This window comes from Solea solea, chromosome 2, assembly GCF_958295425.1.
Source record: "Solea solea chromosome 2, fSolSol10.1, whole genome shotgun sequence".
Lineage (NCBI taxonomy): Eukaryota > Metazoa > Chordata > Actinopteri > Pleuronectiformes > Soleidae > Solea > Solea solea.
Window position 1 is genome coordinate 19,848,612 of NC_081135.1, and position 12,383 is coordinate 19,860,994.

General features: G+C 40.5%; 1 long non-coding RNA gene across 1 annotated transcript in view; it reads left to right on the plus strand.

Annotated features, from left to right (window-relative positions):
- The window catches only part of LOC131454314 (uncharacterized), a 43,793-nt gene extending 35,724 nt beyond the window's left edge, over positions 1–8,069 (plus strand). Inside the window, exons 4-5 of the long non-coding RNA XR_009238988.1 lie at positions 4,925–5,137; positions 5,270–8,069. This is a non-coding gene — a long non-coding RNA (uncharacterized LOC131454314). The remainder of the gene's footprint in view (positions 1–4,924; positions 5,138–5,269) is intronic.
- The last annotated feature ends 4,314 nt before the right edge of the window (positions 8,070–12,383 follow it).

The window sequence follows — 12,383 nt, forward strand, 5'->3', positions numbered from 1 at the left end:
CAGTATATACTCTTTATCCATACATGTTGCAATGCGTACATGTGTTTAAATGGGCTTACACTGTGGCTACATGCTGAAATATCATGTTATGCATCTTTTTTACTGACAGTTCAGGATACAAAACGTTTTTTGACCATGCAGGTTTTTCATTCAAGACACAGCCCCAGTAGGCAAGTGTTGGCTGTTTCCTGGCAGGGAGTTTTATGTGCAGGAGCTTAGTGTCGAACCACATCCAGGGCAAGAAAGAAGAGAAGATTGGGGCAGCTTTAATTAAAGCCAAAGGAAGAGAGTCATCTGCTGTGAACTCGCAACTAGGGGCCACAGCAAATCAATGGACAGCCAGAACTGTCATCATCATCATCAACAGTTCCCAATCAGAGCAATTGGAAGGGAACAAAAAAGGAATGAGAAAGACTCTACCAGGAAGCTCCCTACCACCTGTGCAGAGCAAGAGAAAGTGGGGGAGTGGGCGAGAACCATAGAGAGAACAAGATCATGACGCCATGGTTCAGCCTGTTGTGAAACGCTGGAGATTTATCGCTTCTTAGTTCAGAGTGAGCAATTTTGTCATCATCACCGAGGACATCTATTTTGATCAACAAGACTGCAATTGTATGAACATTGGCTGTGATCAGAATGATCTAATGACCCTTTAAAAAGATATAGATTTTTCTGGTATATGATCAGACTGCTGCATGTGAAGAGAGCTATAGTAGTAAATGTTCTTGGCAATATAAAAAGTGTTCCCCCCAGAGCAAATTCAGACCACTGAAGCCTGTAAGAAGTATCAGAGCTCTCCTTTCTACGTGAACTGCACCTCTTGGCCAGCAAGCCGAGGCAGCACTGGATCAGATTCTTACGCAAACACAAGCACATAAACGGCATGTTCTCGTGGCATTAGCATTCCAAATGTTTTTCAAGACGAATGTGAATGCGACTATTTTTGTCTCATAACCCGCTCTCTCGGATAACTCCCTTTGAATAAATGAATTCTGACAAGGGGAATCTGCATACAAAAACACAGCGGGTTTGGAGGCAGTGGCTGGGCCAATGATGAGGGGCCTCTGATGCTCTCTCTGAGTCTCTGCATTCACCGCCTGCCTGCTCCTTATGGACTTATGGTACTTTAAATGGCTGCCTCTGTTTATCCACTGTTGGAGGCTACTGAGGCAGTGAGGCATACAGCTGCACATTAAATGATGCTCTGTGCTTCTACTGTCACCTACACCTCATTTTACCCGCCGTATCTAACACAGAAAAGGAGAGGCTCAGATAAATATAGAAATGACGACAGGAAAAATGCATCCTGTGTATGTGGTACACACTCAACCGTGAGAGTACGAAGCTTCTTTCTAAGCAGCTCTGATGTGCACAATAGCAGAGGGCACCATACCCCGCCATGCCCAGCATTCTCATATAATTAAAAAAAAAAAAAAAAAAAACATAAATACTTTCAACAACGATCTTGAGTGTTTATTGAAAACATTTTTAATCAACAATTGATAAAGCATTTAGGAAATTAATCTCTGGAAATTGTGTCACAGATGTTCTATAAGTCTCAGCTTTAGTCTGCACAGTGTGAAATCTCTCTATCCTCAGCATCTTGCATAATTACAATGTTAATATGAACACACCATATAATAATATTATTTCCCTCGTGGTTATTTTGGTATTTATTATGCCTTAATGGTGATAATTGAGATGGTGACCTCTTCTGATTATCTCTCTGTAGCTATTTCTGTAATCAGGGTAGAGCCGCTTCATTTATCAATAAGATGAAGCTTTTCTTAAATAGCAAACTGCCTTTTGTTTTCATCAAACTGCATGCAGTATTACCTCTGTTGTCCTTCTACTTCCGCAGGTCACACACTGAAGACATGATAACCTAAGTTCTCTTGGAGCATCAGCTCAAGTACCAAGTGAAACAGCCTGATACTCCACATGAACATCACTTGCATGAAACTAAGTTAAATCCAGCCTGATTTTTACATTCTTACTCCCTCAGTGTTTTTGTGACCATATGTGTTTTGGTGTTAGCGGCTTCTCCTGTGAAAGATCTTAGTGTGTGGGTTTCCTCCAGATAGTTCCTTCCACAGTCCAAAGATATGCAGATTGGAGTAAGGTTAATTGGAGACTCTATATTGCCTGCAGGTATGAATGTGAAAGGTTGTTTGTCAGTGTATGTGGGCCTAATAATAAGCTGGCGACATGTCCAAGGTATATCTTGTCAACTGTCTGGCTCCAGCTTTCACTGCAACCTTCAAAGGATAAGCAGTATAGATAATTGACATAGTGTAGATGGATAATGAGATTAAATATTGCTGCAGATTCAACTGTCCACTCTACTCTTGAAAACTCTGAGGCTTTGCTTTAGTCTGGATAGGCAAAATAAAGACTTCTGAGGAGACAGTTTTCCATATTTACTTCCTGACTGGCATGTGAATGGAAAGCTCCTTTTTTTAATTTTAGATCCACCTTGTTGTCTGTGCTTTTACTTTATTGTGTTTCCTCGTAAGTAGTACTTTATGAAACAACGCAAACAAAAAAAAAACCAGCACATTGTTTTTAATTTAAATTGTTTTTTTTAGAGGGAATATATAGTTGTAAGGATTTACCTTAAGGCTATTCTTCATAGAGTCTGTGGGTAATAAGTTATCAAGCGGCTGTCAATCACCATATTTGGCACCATAAGTCACTTTATAATGCACATTGAGTACATGACATCTAGTGACGGGTATCAATTTGGTAATGACAAGGTCCGGATGATCGTGAAGTAAACGTCACAGTAATTTATTGTCTTCAGCTGATTATGTAAACCAACCTTCCATCATTCTTTGTGTCAGTCCGAGTAAAACCTTGCTAGATTTTGCCTCCATTGGCACTCCAGTTATCATCCCATGTGGTGCTGATGAGCCGATACAGCAGACTTTCAAAGCAGTGCCAACTCCATATGTTCACTAAGATAATCTTTTATCTGCCATCCCTGACTCTGGTTCACTCCCTTCCTCGCCTGTGGCAACAATTTTATTTCTGCATCAATTAGCACAGTGATTAATACAACAAGCAAACAGTTTAGAGGTAATGGCATGCAATTAACATCTTTCACCATCATAAAGGGTATGCTAAACACTCACACCAGCACCAGTAATAGAGAAAAGTGTTTATTCTGTGATTCATATGTTCTGGGATGGAAGTAGAATGGGCCCAGATTTGTGCTACATGCCATCACCACCGCAGCGCTAATTAATTATAACTGAGAATGAGTCTTGGAAATCAGGACTCCCCCACTCACTCACCCACACACACACACACAGTCACACGCTCATATTGTCCCGTAAATCAGGACGAGTGAATGAGAAGGCCTTACTTTTGAATGCACTGCCACCGTGCAAGTGCCAACCCACTTCACATGCCAACAGCACTGGTGAAAAGGCACCATTCATTTGCTTTGTTTCAAAACTTGTTACTGACTTACTTACCTACCCCCGACTCTTTCCTCATTTTCTGTTTTCTAATTACAAGCCCACTGGCACCAGAAGGGTGTGCATGGGTAAATAGAGCTGTAGGGGCCTGTCATGTGCATAGTAGTGGAGAGACGTCCTCGCAGCGCTGAGGGATGAGATGATTTGTTGTGATTGACAGCTACCTTGAGACCGGCCTGATGGAGTTGTCAAAGCTGTATGCCAACAGCCTGTTTCCTTGCTATTGCAGATGTACCGCTCTCCGCTGTACTGCACACAGACACGCTCACGCTCGCCACACATACATGCAGTGTTTTTTAGTTGAAGGCATCATGGGAACTCAAATATTTATTGCATTACAATGGTTTTAAAATGCAACATGAGAAGAGACTGTCAGATTTCCAATCGAAATTGTGCTTTCAGGGTTATTCTAGTATAAACAAGCATTTTGTACTGACAGCTTCGCGCTGCCACCTCTTCCATATCACAGTTTTGTTTTCTCTGCAAAGCCAAGACAGAGCTGTATTTGAGGGTGCCGTCTTGGGCTAACACCGGGTGTGTGAATACAATGGCAATCCTACATCTGGGAACTCAGTGGGAAAACTATCCCATTTCTCACTTGTGCTGTCAGAAGAGGGTGTTCATTTTTACAAGGTGGATAGTGTTACTCCGAAACGTAGTTGTGCAAAATTCCCAGTGAAAATGTAGTTATGAGCTTTTTTTTTTAGCTTTTTTTTTTTTTTTTTGACTGGTACTATTCATCACGAGTGCACAGAGTGCCAGCGGAGCAAGTTTGTTTATGGTGGGCAGAAACCCTTCCCACCCATAGTAAATGTAACTGGAGTGTGCTGTCATTAAAGACAATTATTGCTTCAAAAACCCCAAACCTATTTAATTTAATTTGATTTAATTTGATTTAATTTAATGCAGACTTATGTTTCTCTATTTAAATCTACATACTAAAATCTAACATCGCATGTAAGCCAATTTCTATTTCCCTGAAAAAATGTATTTCAAGTGGAGGCTAAATGGGCACATTTACTATGTTTTGACTAGGTTTTGTGAAGAAATTGTGACAGAGTTTGAGTGCAGGCTGGTCAGTGGCTTTAAGGAACTGCAGCTAAGGGAAAGGTATGTCATGGCTCAGAGGCACTTGTAATACGGGGCTCAGCAAGGAATAAAATGACCCGCTTCACTTTGTACTTGGTCACCGGATTTCTCCTCTGGCACCAAGTCTCCTTTCCCCCCCTTTTCTCTCTCGTTTTCTCTTACACCTCGTTCTTCTTGCAGTTATTCATCTTGGGAACAAAAGCTAAGTGTTTGGCTGTGACTGAGATCAAGGCCCTGCTTCTTCCTCCCAGGAAAAGGTGGAATAACAAATATGGCCGATGTTGAAATCAGCCGTACCTTCTGTTGGCTCCAGACTTCCACATCTGTGCCGCAACTCTCTGTCTCCCACACAGCTGCTGCCGAGGCTGGGGAGGCTTCAGCCCAGTGCCTCCCGGCTCCCATCGACTGCAAGTCCCCTGGGAGGCAGCTGACTGGCACCCAGACTGCCAGCCAGATGATGGATCCTACCAGGAGAATCAGACGTGACAGGGGGAGGTGAGGCTGCTGCAGTGGCCACCACTGAACCTGAGGACGAGGGGCAGATGCGGTCAGCTGCCTCAGTGTGTGTAGGTTTGTGTTTGTGTGCGTGTATGTGTTGATATGCTGATATGTGTCTCTGTAAGTGCATGCATTTTGACGTACCTGTCTGTGGGTGGCTTTTTGACACATCCTCTTTTCTTCTCTTTTTTTCATTCCAGTCACATTCTCCATCTGGACCTGAAGTATTCCGTTAGCTGCCTGCTGAATGTTACATTTTATTTTGAAAGCTGACAAAATATCAGCAGTGTTTGACTTTTAATGTTTGTCATGTCGGCTGCTGGACCTTCCCAAAACTGTGACAGATGCCAAATGACACATGTTGAGGTTGAGAATATCAAATTGAGTTAAACATAGATCATCAATTTTTAGATATTTTAGATATATTTTAAGTTAGCTCCTCAGTAACCTTTCACATAATTGATTACCATTAAGTGGTAACTGAATTCCATTAAACAAAATCTGAACATGTTCACTGTTAAACAAAAGCAGAAGGTAAAGAGAGCATGTTTAAAACCTTTTTATGAGCTCGGGATATTGTTTTGTCATTTCTGGCATGACCAGCTTAATCTTGTGATACCAGCTGGATGAACGCGTGTATCTTGCCCCGCGGCATCCTGCTGTGCCATTGCTTCAACCAGACACTGTGATGGTAAGTGACTGCTGTAATTGTTCTGCTCCCAGCTCTTATACTTCAGCCATCCAACTGGCTCCATCCTCTTGGTTGTGCCACATTGCCCTCTTGGGCCTTCTTGGCATCAGCCCCCAGTTCTTTAGCTCAGAGATCTGATATACAGTGACTCTACAGTTCAATACCATATCAACACCAAGAAGATTTAAAAGCATACACAATTAAAAATAAATAGGACTCTACACTTGCTGATGTGTTTGATGTTGTAAATAGATTTCTGCATTGCCAAATATAATTTATTATTACAATATACAAACACACGTACCTCTTGTGGTATGTTTTGTGGTATGCAGATGAAGGTTTTTGTAGGCACTGATATAACTGATGTAAATAGATTTGTGTTTATGCTTCTCAAAGCTTTTGTTTCTGTCTGTTTCCAGAAATAATGTTCATTTTATTGCTATTTTACCTCAATAGAATTTGTTTCAGTGACAGCTATTCACATTGCGGTCTACACTTTGTACTTTGGATATCGCGAAACCACACGGCCATAAAAGATGAATTTGGGAAAATGTGTGTCACGCGGCCAAATGTGTTTTATGATTACTGTTGAGATATTAAAAAATAAAAGGTTGAAAAACAGATAAGTAATGTTGACAGCCGTATATGTGTTAATCATTATGGCAGCCGTTCTTCCATCGTCATCTCTCTGAGAGATTATGCATGCACTCAAATGTTCTCATTGCCTCATGTAGCCTTGCTGACTATGCCAACATAGATACACACACACACACACATGAAAACAACAGAGAAGAGGGGAGAAAAAGATGAGGGGAGGGTTGCTGCTCACAGTACTGTACATCAAATATTAAATTGTTTACCATGGTAAATAGTCTCATCTTAGCCCAGTCTGTTTGAAGTGACAGTCGTTGCTGTGCGTAGTGGGTAAAGTGGATCAGCCCCTCGTCGTATATCGAGGGGCCGTTACTACTGTAACTAAGGGAATCATTTACCACTCGCACTGTTGAGTCTCCGCTTCACACACTTCTCGTTTGAAAGGCACCCACTCTGCATTAGTCAGGACTGACGTTGATATCTTTGCTTTGGGGTGTAAGAACATTGGAACCCTGTTGTGGTCTCTCCCTCTACGTTTATGTAATAACGTGATACAGTGAAGAGGAGGAGGAGGAAAGAGGGAAAAAAAACACACAACAGTAATAGTACAGTGTTCGGAAAAAAAAAAAAAAAGATGCAGTTAACAAATGCATCTCCCTTTACCTACAGTATGTGAGGCATAGATATACACAAACACACACAAGTGCATACAATAATTCAGACACACTCAAAAAGCAACCTTGCGGGTGTGTGAGGGTGTCTGGCTTTTATCTTGCCTAACCACCAGTAGTCAAGCCAGGAACCTTGTGAATAATTCAACATATTTACCTGCCCCTCTGGTCTGGACGTATAATGTTTGTATTGCAGTGCAAGTAAATGAATAAATAAATAAATGAAGCACTAGGTGAACATGTGAATGCATGAATAACTAAAGGAGCAGCGACGTGGCCTGTGTCACAGCCAGAGGTATGTTGCCATCTTCTGGTTTTGGACTCAAACTTCAGGGGAAAAAGGAAAATGTTTTTTTTTACCTGAGACCTGAAGCACTCCATCTTTCATATTTGCAGATTGACTTTATCTCTACACTGGCGGAACTCTCTCAACTACAACGACTGCTAAATTATTTATTTTAAGTGAATTTTGAGCCTCTTGTTAGTACGTGTGTGGTTTTATCCCCCTGATAATTATGTTTAGATGTTCTGCATCAACAAATCCTAAATAAATATTTTCACGTCGAATATGCTAACACCATTTTTGATCATTCAAAGTCCGCCTTTGAGGTGTCGTCACGAGTTGTTGCCAGAATTTAGATGCCGTTCTTGTTCATCTCATTTGCATGTATGATTATCCACATATGCCCTCCTGTTCCTCTACTGCTCCGAATATGATCTTTGCTGTGGCAGGGTGTTAATTGGCTTGGCCCTGCTGTGTGTATGTGCACTGGTGTGTGTCTGTGTGCATGTCTGCGCCGCCACACAAATGTTTGCGTATGTATATGTCAGCGTGGTGACAGCGTGAGCAGTGTTGGAGTCTCTCTCCGTGGCCCAGCACATGTGGCTCTCCTCCAGTTTGTGTGGCTCTCTCCTCTGTTCTGAACATGTGCTCTGTGCCTCCTCGTCCCTGTCCGGTCCTGCTCGGCTCTCTGAGGCCCTGGATGCAGCAAACAGGGCCTTACCAACTATTTGAATGCTTCCAAAGACGTGCACACCTGCAACTGTGAGGAGATATTGTGTATACACATAATAAAATATTCTGCAATCATCCCTGGAGATGTGGTTGATTAAAGCCATGTTATCCTACACACACACACACACACACACACATACACTTACAACATACTGTATATGTATGTTTATAATTACCACTTTTCTGTGTATCTTTTTTTCTTCTCTTCTCTACCTCTGCCGATGCGTTGAATTGGGGGGAAGGAGGGATTTATAAATAAATAAATATGTGATTTGTGCTTTACTACATTCAACCATTATAATGAATGTCAGTTTACATTCTCATTTATCCAGGTAATAAGTCAACGAATCAGTAGCAACTATATATAGAAAATAATTGTACAATCGAATAAAGATGATATACTGTACACATAATATTCTGATAATGCCCTCTGACGTGATGCTTAGCCATACAAAGTAGGAAAGTTTTGTGTTTATTTATTGTCCATTACATTTGCTAAAATAACTGCAAACACATTTATCTCATGTGATAAAGAAAAACTTGCCGAGGTATGTTCTCGTCTCTGTCAGAATATTATTGTAGCCCACATTAGGGTGAGGATTGTTTTTCAGCCAAGTCGTGTTGCGTTTGTGGTCCTTCCATTGTTTCGGACATTAGCGTCCCATGGGACGTTTGTGTGCCCTTCCTTTATGGCGTCCGGTGCCTTAGCAGTGTTTTATCGTGTTGCTGTGCTGTGTTCAGACCTTATAGTTTTACCCATGTGCTCTATGTCCTGCCATGGTCAGTGGTGCTGTTTCTTCCTGTGTGTTTGTGTGTTCTCTGGAGGGTTTTTGCCGTGCTGAGTGGGCTCATGCCCCAGAAAGTGCCAAAAGACACTGCCACTACACACACACACACACACACAATCACTTGCCCCCCCTCTCTTTTTCTTTCCCTTGGTCCTTTTTCCTTGTCTCTACCCTTTCCCACTGTCCCTCTCTGCTCCTTTTTGCCTGCGGCAAGACAGCTGTGTCCATCAGGTCGTGAGGCCTGTGACATGGGTCACACGCTAAGAACCTACTAAGATAATGGCAGCAGTGCAGCTCTTCCAGCTGTTTGTGCAGGACAGAGATGTGTGAGGAGATGTGCAAAGCTCCCACATGGCCCTAATTCAAACTAAAAGAAATCAGCTTTTTCCCCCCCCCCCCACGATTAAAGACAGAGAAATAAACCTTTTAACTCTTTCAGTCCTCACTTGTCACACATAAACATGTACAAACCTCTAGGGTATTTACAAATGTATTGCATTTATTAGTGCTGTATCATGTACCTTACACACACACACACACACACACACACACACATATATATATATAGCATAATTATTCACACACACACACACACACATACTGTGTGTGTGTGTGTGTGTGTGTGTGAATAATTATGCTTCAAAACAAATTGTGTTTTCTAAGAGTCAGTGAGTTACAGTCCATATTTTGACAGGTAGAAACAATTGAAATGTTTGGTTAAAAAAATAGGTAATAAAATGTAGATTGGTAGAAAATTACAATTATAACTAGACAACTGAGTCAACAGAGAGACTGATAAAAGATTTTCTCTCATTCATTTTTCTCTTTGCAGGCCTCACTTCACTCTATTAAATCCTTTCATGTGGTGCTGGCAACAACAGAGGTACCAGTGTTTTGAATGGTTCCACAATAATGAGTGGACCATCATATTGGCCACTGAATGAGATCCATTATGATTTCATGGTTGGTTGGGTAGATTATCAGCCGCACGCTCCTTAAAAGATGTTGTCAGCCTCACTTAGAATTACCTGAAGCTTTTATTTCATGTTGCACAGGGTGAATTTTGAAAGCAGGAAATGCGGAGAAGCCAAATCAATAACAAACAATAAATAAATAAATCAAAAATGTGTCATTTATACATGTTACTAATGCAAGTCAAAATTGGTAGTGATAAAATAAAAGTGACAAATACAATGAACATATACATGACAGTCCACAAAAAATACAAAATATAATAGAATGGAATGTAACAATTAACAACTAGTACACCAAATTGTACTTCTATTTAAATAGATGAATAACATTGTTTTATATAGTGTTTTTAATTCATTTAAAATTATGTCAATTTTTTTCTTTTTTTTTTGATATTTACTGTGAATTCACTTTTTTTCCCGCATGTAATGCATCTGGATTTTGTTTGTATTGCTGTCCCATTACCATGTGGCGCTGTATTTATAGTAAAAATATTGTCACAAATTGCCACAGCTGCTCAAATTCAGTTAAAGTCGGGGTTTGAGGAGCAGCTAAAAGCTTTGCTCTAACAGCTCTGCGTCTTTGATGTGAGGGAACTGGATCCCCCCCCAGATCTGGAACACAGTCCCAGAATAAACACTGTGGTCTGGAGGTTAACTTGCAGAGCACCAAATAGCCTGAATGCTGAAATCCATACGACTTCAATGAAGGTGCCTCTCTTACCCTCCGTTCATTCACCGCTCTCTTTCTCTGTCTCTCGTTCTCTCTCTCTCTTTCTCTCACTCACTCCAGCAGCTTTTGTAACTTAGTGAGGCAGCGTGTGATCTCTCCCCCCTTTATCTTTCCCTCTTCCCTCATCTGTCTTTCTCTCGTCCTCTTTCTCTGTCCCCTTTCACTCGTGGAGATCCATTTGAACAGAGGAGCTGTGATCTCTTTGACCTGTGCTTGTCAGTGTTAATTGTATGGGTTTAATTACAAAAACACTTTTAGCATGTTAAAAGGGGGTTTAAATTAAATCCTTCCTCTTCAGACCAAACCTCTAGGATTTAGATGTGGCAAGGCTGTATCAGCTATCCGAGTCAGATTAGATGTTGCCTCTTATCTTACTACAGCCTGTCTTTTGAGTCGCCTTTTATTTAGCTGTCTGTCTGAGGCTTTTACAAACTGCTTAGATGCTCTAAGAAAGGCAAGGCGTGATTTGCACGATGCACCCTTTCACTGCCTCATGAAGAATGATTTAGTGCTCCATTTTGGTCATTACTTTTCAAATCAACAATAAAAACACAACTGTAAAACAACAGTCACTTTATTCATAATTTATCGGATAATTCATTTATTCTCCCAAATGCATCAACACACACACACACACATATATATATGTCTATATATATATATATATATATATTCATTTATTCATTGTTTTGTTTGCTTTCAGGCTTAAGCACATTTGCAATTTACACTTCAAATACACTGATTTTAGCAAATGTGTATATGTTTGAAATTAAGATTTTACTGTTCAATCCTTAATGTGTGAGTTTAAAAAACAAAACAAAAACAAAAAAAATAATCATGACATAATGCTGTGGACACAGACACGACCAAACTTAATTCATTTCATTCCAGTGCATTGTGAAGCGGCCAGTGGAGCTCTGTTTAATCAGAAGGATTTGTCATGTGATTGACGGACTGTTGACAGCAGTATTGGGGCAGTATTTAGCAAGGTCTCAGGACCCCCGCGGCTAAAGTGAATTTTATGGAGACACTGGTGGGTCGGTGGCATAACAAGAAGTCAGGCAGTTTTTTAAAGCTGATGCAAATGAAGGTATTTCATGTTGACATCTCACCGTCTGGGGTGTGATAGTTGATCACTTTGTGCGTGGTGGGAACACAAAAACTGCACGCAAAAGCCAACGCTACAGAGTAGTGTGTGCGTGTGAATGTGTGTGTGTGTGTGTGTGTGTGTGTGTGAGTGTGTGTGTGTGTGGGGTTACACCCACCACTGTTCCTGCCTGTGTCTGGGAGCAGTGTCGAGAACATTAACAGACCTAATTTACAATGTATGGGCTCTGCCGACTGGAACATTTGGAGTTATGAGATAGTTATGCGCTTGGTTAACAATGCTTGGATTGAAAATGAGGCCAATGGCTGCTGGTGATCCTGTGTGTCTCTAATTATGAGTTATTACTAAGAGTCTCTTAAGAGACTGGTGTATGTATATAATGCTTTTTTTCTATTTTAAATTCTAACTTCTATATTCATATCTGATTGTGATTTTTCACTCACTACTGTTTATTCAATAATTATTATTTATTTGAACAATTGACTTAGACACAGTGTGAGTTGCTGTTTTTATTGATTGCTTTTTTTTAGTTTTTGCTTGTTTTGTTTTTAGGCTTTTTTTTTTTAACAAAGTCATGGAGAAAAAAAAAACAACCACTAATACATACTGTTTCCTTCAGTTTGATGCAGAGGCCTGTGGGTTTAATATTTTAAATACAGCAGGTAAAACACACATGCTTGTATATTTTAAATTAAAACATTTTTTAACGTTTTCTTTCAAACAAATTTTCTTAATGGAGTTTA